The sequence below is a fragment of the Typopeltis vanoorti genome, chromosome 5 (genome assembly GCF_054136105.1).
Source record: "Typopeltis vanoorti isolate ZY-2024b chromosome 5, IOZ_Tvanoo_1.0, whole genome shotgun sequence".
Taxonomy (NCBI): Eukaryota; Metazoa; Arthropoda; class Arachnida; order Uropygi; family Thelyphonidae; genus Typopeltis; species Typopeltis vanoorti.
The window spans coordinates 118,534,803-118,544,853 of NC_143553.1; positions in this window are offsets into that span (position 1 = coordinate 118,534,803).

A 10,051-nucleotide genomic window follows, 5' to 3' on the forward strand; every position below is an offset into this window, starting at 1 on the left:
CACCACCGATATCCAATCAGAGATAGCTGGCCCATCTCTGTCATTAATTATAGGCAGCCACCGATGAAGAGACCGCAAAGAAGTGGTGCCATCTCTTGTTACCTAATCCTAACAGGATAAGTTGCTGTCTGAAGTAATGTGGTTCTACTGTCTATTTCCTCGAGTTTACAGGATAAAAAAGTTACTCCAGTCGGTGACAAACTTGAACCATAAGCCTATCTTCGTGCGGCCTAGTACAGAGTATGCAAGCGCCAGTTCCACTGGGTATATTTTATTAAACCAATAACAAAATACATAGTAGTAAAAATAAATACATCATATATTTACATATGCTTTAATCTCCTTAAAGATATTACTATTTGTTAATGACTATGAGAATTTGCTTCTCATAGTCATTAACAGTGAATGTTTACATGATATTAATAACATTATTTGTTACATTCATGATTTTAACTCTTAATAACTTGCTTTTAAGTTTACACGGTGATCAGCACTCATATCTGTAAATTTAGGGACACAAAAACACACGTATTGAACAGATTATTTTATTAATTACTAATAAAATAAAACTTGACGTTTCGACCACAGTTTGCCGGTATACAGGGTTCATGCCCTGTATACCGGCAAACTAAATCTACGTAGTTAATTAATCCTTTTCCCTAGCCTGACCGCTAGTGATAAAAAAATAATAATAATAATAATAAATAAATAAATAAATACAACTACAATAAACTGCTAAAGTCCTCATGTATTAATATTCTTCTGGATAGTTCTGATTGTTGTAATATGATTTCTTTCAGTTGCTGTTGAATGTTACAAACACTTCACCAGGTTGTCTTCTTGTAGTGGGATTTTTCTATGGCTAGTTTAGGTTGTTATACAGGTTGTAGATGGGTCCTCCACATTCTTGAAATAGTTAGGCCATCATTTTTGTTGAGATTTGGGTTGTGTTTGAGCATTTCACATGACTCCTTAAATTCCCATCTACAACCTGTATAACAACCTAAACTAACAACCTATACAGGGCATGAGCATGTAGCTTGGTTCCTTATACACTTGTATTCTTCCGATGATGAACTCGATACAGTGGTCGAAACGTGAAGTTTTATTTTATTAGTAATTAATAAAATAATCTGTTCAATACGTGTATTTTTGTGTCCCTAAATGTACAAATATGAGTCTTAATAACTTGGTTTTACTGTTATTAGCTGTTTAACTGTTAACTCGTTTATTTGGTTACTCCTCTTTTTTGTTCTCGATGCTGGGGTATTGTAAAAATGGTTCTAGATAGCTTTGCATATATTGCCCTTGATTTGGTATATAGAAACTTCTCAATGACGTAATTTTCTTCTATAAACCAGTATCCTTCAGCCATTTTTGAACATTCTTGGTGGTCTTTTTTTGATCGAAGGAAGAGAGCTGATGACCTTGTCATGAAGGCACTTTTGTAGAAAAGCAGTTGAATATCTGTGGTATGATTTATTATTCGCTTTTACTGCAGTTAAGACTTTGATTATTAATGTTTTAGGTGTATATTAACTAGATCGAGACCTCCAGTTTCTATTTCGAAGAAGAGTTATACGATGCATTGGTTCATGTTGTGAATCCCATATACATGTGTCGAAAAAAGAGCCTATAAATTTTATCTGCCCATCGTCCTGTGGTATGGAATGTCATGCATTTTGTACCACAATCGACAGGCTAAGTACATATTGCAAATCCTAGCTTTGCCTCCCACAGAAAGGTGTCTATTTCGCATATTAATTGTTTTTAATATGGTTTCATACAACTATTCCCATTGATCTACATATGGGAAGTCTTCTGGGGGTCCAATTTTTATTCCTAATACTGGTAAATAGTTTTTCGTCAATATTCCGACAGGTATTTTAGAATCTTTTTTCTAGTTGCAGATCACAAAACAGCAAGACTTCGCCACGTTCATCCTAAGAGCTGAGGCCTTTCTAAAGGAGTTCAATATTCGTATTGTTCCCGTCATGGATTTTTCAGTTTCTAGAGTAAGTGTTATGTCATCGGCATAAGCTAGCAATTTTGCTTCGATTTCTCCATGAATATTTGTTCGTTGAATGTGCTTATTACTCTATGTAGTAAGTTGAAGTGCCATAGAGAGAGGATCACCTTGTCGCAAGGAACAATAAAAAGTGATTTGGACTGGTAAAAATTAACCAGACCAAGAACTGGTTAAAATATTTTTAACCAGTTCTTGAAGTTTGCTCCAAATCCTGCTTCTTTAATTACTTCAAGGATGTATTCATGGCTCACTGTGTCAAAAGCTCTTTCGATGTCTAGACTTAGTAATATGCATGGTCTGTTGGTTAATCCATAGCATTCGTATGTACATCTAAGATGTGTTATGGCGTCTGTTATATTTCTTCCTTTAACTGCACATGCTTGATTAGGGGATACAAGTTTCTGTAGAAATCTCTGTATTCTGTTTGTGAGAATTTTTGAAATTATTTTATAATCTGTATTTAATAATGTTATACCTCTCTATTTTTTATATCCTTCACTTTTTCTGGATCGGAAACTTTTGGTATTAAGGTGATGTATCCACTGTTCAAGTTTTCTGGTTTTGGCTGTGTTTTTAACATTTGTGTAATCATCCTCAAAAACAAGGTTTCAAACTTTTGAAAATATGTTTTGTAGAATCCACCAGTTAAACCAACTGCTCCGTGTGGTAATTTTCCTTGTGGGAGAGGCTTTATTGTATTCTTGCATTCCGATATTGTAATGGAGGTATCCATCTCTTCAGCCTCCATTCGAGTTATCTTGGGTAAAAATGACACGAATTTATTTCTTTCGGTAGTATCCCTCTCTTTTTCTGTGAATACAGCTGTAAAGTGTTTGTGAGACACTTTCAGTAAGTCTGCATCTTCTTGCAATGTTTCTCCTTCATAATGCACAGCATTTATCCTTCTTCTTTTGTTGCTGTCTCTTTAGAACAGCCAGGCAGTGGATGCTTTGCCTTCATCATTTTTTACAGCTTTTAAACACGTGCATAGCCATGAACTTTCTATTTTCTTTTATTTTTTAATGCATTTATTTCTGTTTTTACTTGTTTGTTTGTTTGTCTGAGTAGTATAGGCTAGACAACACTTTAAGATCTTCCTGTTCTCTCTTTATTCTACTTCCTATTCGAATAGCTGCCATTTTGATATTTAATTTGAATGTTTCCCACGCACTGATTGTATTTTCATGTTTTTCGGCTTCTGTTATTATATTTTCTACTTCCGTGTTAAATTCACTTTCTTCTGTTAGCTTTTCATAGAATTCCCATAATGGAAAGTTCCGATTAATAAATGTTTTTAGTATTTTTTTCTTTTTTTTGGGGGGGGGGGGATGTTCTACTGAGATACAGAGTTCGCTTGTTAATTCTTTAAATTAACAAGAGACGTCTTTAAATTACACTATATTAATCAATAGTTAATTCACTTTCAGATAAGGTTAATTGCTTTATCTTGATTTATACTTTTTTTTATATTTTTAAATTTTTTTTTTTATTTGACTTGATCGCGGTATTTCAAAGAAATCTATTCACCGTTTAAAATAAAAACCGAATAGAAAAACAGAAAACATTCGAAGAATGCACCTTTAATCTTAGTTCGGTTTCTATTTTCGGATATCATATATTAGAAGAACTGCAAAAATTAAATTTGTTTTAAGCAAGCTTCGAAATTTGTCAGCGTAATTTTTAATCGTTAAAATAAGATAATGATGATGGATATCATATGCTGTAAATATTCTGTAGAACAGCAAGAATGTGCGCTTTTAGGAATAAATAGGACTACGTATGTTTATTTCCACAAATTCCATTGCAGAATAAAGTGTCTCACTCTCTGGATTCACAGCGAGATACACTTAAGCATCAGAACACGAACCACATAACATTAACTCGAATCTAATTAATTAACCATTTAATGGTAAAAAAAATAATTGCCTGAATGCTTTAGATTTTTGCTGTCACTAATTTCATAAAATTTACGTAACATTTCTTATATACTATTAGGAAAGGGCTACTATTGCTCTCTCTGGAATCCACAGAGAGCAATTTTATAAGGCAATCGTGAGTGGCGACACCAGGACTGTGAAACAAATGCTGGATTCAGGAGCAGATCCAAACATGATATTTTTAGAACAAACAGTTTTAACTTATGCTATAATGAAGAATCCCTGGAATATTGGTGAGTATCAGACTACTGTATATTAAAGTTTAGGAATTATTTTAATAAAGTAATTTCCTTATGTCGCAGTCCGATCATCAAAACGTTTCTCCATACAGAGATGCTCATCTTACTGGTCGAAGCTGGTTGCGATGTAAACCAAATAAATCCCAATGATCAAAGTTCTGCCCTCATATGTGCCTGTCGGTTGAGCTGTTCTGCACTGGTTGTGAAGTATCTGATTGAAAAGGGGGCGGATGTCAACTTGGTAGATAAAAACGGACAAAGTGCTTTGACTGCTGCGACATTGAGTTCTCATTCCCAGTTGGACATCGTTACTATGTTGCTAGATGCTGGAGCTGAAGTAAGCATGTTTGTTTTTGTTTTGTACTGAATGCTTATCGTTTATTTACGTTTTCGACAACATTGTTTCTTTAACGCTTTTTTTTTTTTTTTACTTCTTGTAGGTAAATTATAATGTTGGGATTGCATATACTCCATTGCACTGTGCCATACTTGAGGCGGTTAGAGATAGAAGGAGGCCGGTATCTTCACCACAGAAACTTGCAATTGTTACCTTGTTAATAGAACGTGGAAGCGATGTCAATTGCATATCAAGTTCAGTTAGAACACCGTTAGTTTACGCGGTCTTAACTTCTCTGGACAGTGTAGTAAGGCAATTAATCCTAGCTGAATGTGACTTATCAAAATGTACTGGACACACATGTCCAGTATATAAACTAGTGCGTGGAGGAAACAAACAATTGCTTGAACTCCTTTGGACTGTTCATCCAAATTTAATCCATGACTGTTTGAAACGTCCTGAAAATTTATCAGGGATTCGGGATGATGAGCGACGTCAATGGATTTTAGAAAAGCTCTCCAACCCACCCCGACTGTTTGATTTGTGTCGACGAACGATTCGGACAGTCTTAAAAGGAAAACTTACAGATGCTGTGGATTCTTTAAAATGTCCTGAAATTATGAAGAAGAAACTGAAACTAGAAGAAGACGACGATTTCGACTATTAAAAAAAATCTCACCAATACACTCATTGCAATTCTACACTTTGCAACTAAATTTGTTGATCATTTTTAAAATAAACATTTCTTTTCACGATAGTGTGTCGTTTTCATCTGACATTTAATCAGTTAATATCTTAATATTCTCTGAATGTTAAGCTTAAAAATATTTCTTACGTAGCAAAACTAAAGAATAGATAGTTGTAGGATTTATTATAAGAAATTGATTTTACACTGTCAGTTTATTTCAGTAGATGGTAGCACTACTCAAGAAAAACTTACTGTGTCTAATATGATCAATGATATACAGATCACTAAGAAATGACTCTCTGTGCGTGATTTTTGTTTATCCCAATTATTTTCAGAAAATTTCTTTCAACGAAGAGGTATTCGTGTTTCTTTGTGAATGTATCATGATGACAAGCTGTCTTAAATCGTCAGCCGATGACAAAATTAGTTTAAACATCTGTAATTACGCAGATTCTAATAATAATAAATAAAATTCTTGGGTGTTGTGCAAGTTAAGTGTAAGGTTTTACCTTCAGAGTCAGGTGGTAAGAGTAAGATTCCATTTATTTACTTGTGACGAAGTCAATTGGAGCCATAAATAGATCTTTGAATGTGGTGAGAAAGATATTTGATATTTTGGCTTATAAAAGATTAGTGTATCAAGGCTTTGCTTGAAGATGAATTAGCTGGTGTCCTACGTGAGAGACTACAGAATAAAGTCCTCTTGCAAACCTGAGGATTCTTTTTTTTTTTTTTACTTGATTTCCTACGATATTTGGAAATCCAATGATGTAAAACTCAGAAGGTCGTAATAATAAGGTGCGGTAATAATAATAATAATATTACACCACTGTGTTCCTTCAATATTTCAGTGAAGGAATCGCTGGTGATAAGATAAATATTATCGATGAAAGACATTGCGATATTTGAAGACTCTAAACTGAAGCCTAAAACAGATCGTAGGGCTATCGTGAACTCTGTGGTTAGTGTATATTTCAGTTCAGTATAATTAATCAGTATTGTTTTTGGGATCGAACTTTATTTGTTTCATTTAAGAAAACCACAGTCGTGATATCGAGGTTATATTTTTATTTTGTTTACTTTTAAGTCGGAATTATGAATCTTGGGTTTTGGGTTCATACAGTTTAAGAAAAGTTGATTTTTCTGGTTCTTGATCGAGAAAAAAATCTTATGTTTTTATTATATATACGTTTTCTGAAATTTTCTCTATAATAGAGTAGAATTAATACAGAACAAATGCATGTTATCATTCTCATCCAATCTTCAGATACAAACTACACTGTTTTGCCAAAGTAACCAGGGATTTTTTTCGTTTTTTTATTATCATCATAATAAATAGAGATTATAATTTACTGAAATGATGAAATCATTTAAACATTAGATTTTGAATTACAATGATTAGCTTGGTTCGTTTAAAATTTCCGCTCTAAAGGGGATGGCCGACTTTCTCAAAATAAGTCTATCATGTTACACCCACTTACTCGTTTACAACTTTAATCTGAATGTTGGATAATTACTTTGAAAGGTTGTCAAACATAAATCCTCAGTAAGTTGGATGGCAGCACTTTTTTGCATAATAAAAACACAACGATGATAGCAACATAAAAATATAAACAGAATGGGGAAAATATATATGTAGTTGCAAAAATGAATTTCCGTTTTTGCATCTACTTAAAAAAAAAAAGAGAGATTTTCCTCTTTATTTCATTTTCACTACTTATACACAAATACAATACCACATGCTCCACCATGTTAAGTAATCAAATTACATATATTTTTAAACATCCATCTATCCATATCATAATTATGCAATTCCCTGTAATTCCTTAACCTTTTCTAAAGGCTACTATACATATTTTCACCCTTAACAATTAAAAAAAAAAAATTCTTCATTATTTTTTTTTGTTAGGCATCCATCAAAAGAATTTTCAAATAGTGGTTTGTGTAAGATACTTCTATTTCGGAATATAACTTCGATGTAATTTATCCACGGAGTATTCTTATATGTGTAAATTATTTATAATCACCACATCGTTAAGATTACATCATTATTAATATTCTATGAACAATTTTCTTCCATATTAGTCTGTTACTTATCAGCACTTCAATATTGTCGTATCTAACATTTTTTGCTTCCAAGGCACTTTTTTTACTAAATCAATTCACTTAGATCTTCGTCTCGATCTTTTTCCAGCCAACCTAGTCAAGAACATTTGTTTTGTAAACGTTCCTCTCCCATCCGGTTTAAGTGCTTTATTTAATCCACCTCTCAGATCCATAATTTAAATTTGGCTTGATCACTGTCTTGTATACTGCGAGTTTGGTGTTTTGGCTTATTTCTCTCTTATTTCACAAATTCATTCAACTGGCTACCCACCATACTCGCTTTGGTTATTTTGTTGTCGATTTCCAAATTTAATTTGCTATCTTCATTAAAATTTGTACCTAAATTGCTGAAATGTTTTGCTTGTATAAGCTCTCCGTTCAGAATGTATCTGAAGTTTTGTATGTTCCTGCCTATTTTCATAGTTTTGGTCTTTTTATTGCTGACTTTCATGCCAAATTTGTTCAACTGTTATGCAATTTAGTTTAGGAATCCTGAATAAATCATCTGCATAAAGCAAAGAACTAAGTTTGACATCTCCAATTCTAATATCAGGTTAATTCCATTTCTTTCACAATGCAATCCATATAGTTATCGAAGATAACGTGTATCATTGACTTATCCCTGGTTTTACCTCAAATTCTCTTCTCGTATTTTCTTAAGTTCTAACTGCTGAACTTATGGAAATGCTTAAGTTCAAAGTTGCATTTATCATTTATACAGGGTGTTCGGGATAAATTTGACAGTTTCGTAAGGAAAAAGAAAATCTTCTTTGTATCTATTAAATTTAATGAATTGACAAAAAAACATTACAGGCAGAGTTAATTACAATACTATCAACAAGATTTACTCAAAATAACCACCATTAGCATCGATCACAGCTTCAGTTCTGCTTCGGAACCTCGAACAAGCTGATGCTACAGTCTCCCTGGGAAGGGCCGCAAAAACTGTTTTAATTTTATCCATTAACTGGGCTTTTGTATTACTGGAAGTGCGATTGGTGTCTTTTTCAACTGCGCCCCATACAAAATAATCCATGGGGTTAAGGTCTGGGGAGTTTGGAGGCCAAACATTTGGACTGGTGAAGTCGTAGAAATTTTCAGACAACCATTTTTGACTTTTCCCAGAGGTGTGGGAAGGGGCCGAATCCTGCTGCCATACATACGGCCTACCATTGGCTACCCTTGTTATCCAGGGCTTGACTACAGTTAGCAACTCCACGAACAAAGCCCGAATTCCAATGCCAGGGTTCTTCAACACCTCTTCCTGCAGATTTGCGAGGAATTCTGCTGTACGAACGCAATCAGATCGTCTGCTAGGGATCTTTCTTCTTGCTACATCCTCGTAGTCACCATTGCAAGTCTCTAGTTCATGCCTGATTGTTTTTACTGTATTCAGGGAGCATTGGGCAGCAGTCGTAATATCCTTATTTTGATGGCGGGCACGAATCATCATGATACAAGTTATTCTCTTCCATGATTCAGGTGGGTTCCAGCTATCCATCCTTTCTGACATCTTGTATATGAATGAAGAAGGGTCCAAACTTTTAAATGAAGAGAAGTGTGTGTTAATACATGTAACTTACGGAAAAATATAATTAATTATAAATATGTCAAATTTATCCCGAACACCCTGTAATTGTAGCATTTTGAAAAGCTTTTCTCTGAGCACCTTTTCGTATGCCTTTTTCCAGAACAACATAACTTAAGTACAGATCCTTCACCTAGTCACATAATTTATATGTAGTCAAGTGAAAATCTGGCCTTGAGCACTTCCATTTGATCTGAATCCATCTTGTTCTTTTCCAACTTTTCTCAACCTTCTTTCAAATATGCTTGAATAAATCCTACCTGGAACACTTAGTACAAAAATTCCTCTGTAATTCTCACATCCAACTTTACTGCAATTTTTATGCTCTACTTCAACATCTGCAATATGACCCTGTGAACTCTGAAATGTAGCTACTGCAAAACGTTTATACCTCTTAAGGATTTCTGGATATGATCTGCTCCAGCTGCCTTTCCACATTTGAACTTTTGATGACTTTTTTTTTACTTCAGCTTTTGATACGTACACCTGTTTGCATTCATCTTGGAAATTTTCCACTATTGTTCGTTGCTTGTTTTGTTTAACAGCCTATTTTTTCTTATAACTTATGTTACTTTTATCACCTTTGATTCTTTTCACAGTATTCCTTCCTTCATTTTTAAGCTTTCTTCTTCAATAGCCTCTAGAACATTTTGCCACCTTCCTGTTGTTTTTTTCTTTTCTATATTGCTACAGAAGTATTCCCATGAGTTGAATAAATGTTTGTACTATGGCGAAAGTTTTTACGCTAGGTATATACTATGTTAATTTGATAATTATAAAATTGCTTGGTATCTTAAGAAATATTTATACAGTTGAATCTACAGTTTATCTGTAAACGTTGCTCAACTTTAATTCGGTTTAAGCTTTCTTACATACTGTTCTTTTCGATGTGATATCCATTTTATTCTGCTTAGTACTAAGTACTGGTTACTTCCAATTTCAAATCATCTGTGCGCTCTTGTACCCTGTAAGAGAATGAAGATATCACTATCAACAATGATGGAGAATGTGGCTTTTCTTATTCTTGTGTCTTCTCTCCATGTGAACTTTCCACAACTTACTGTTGCAAAATGATATTAGTAATAACTAGTCCTTATTCGAAATCCAGCAGATACCATTATTATTAG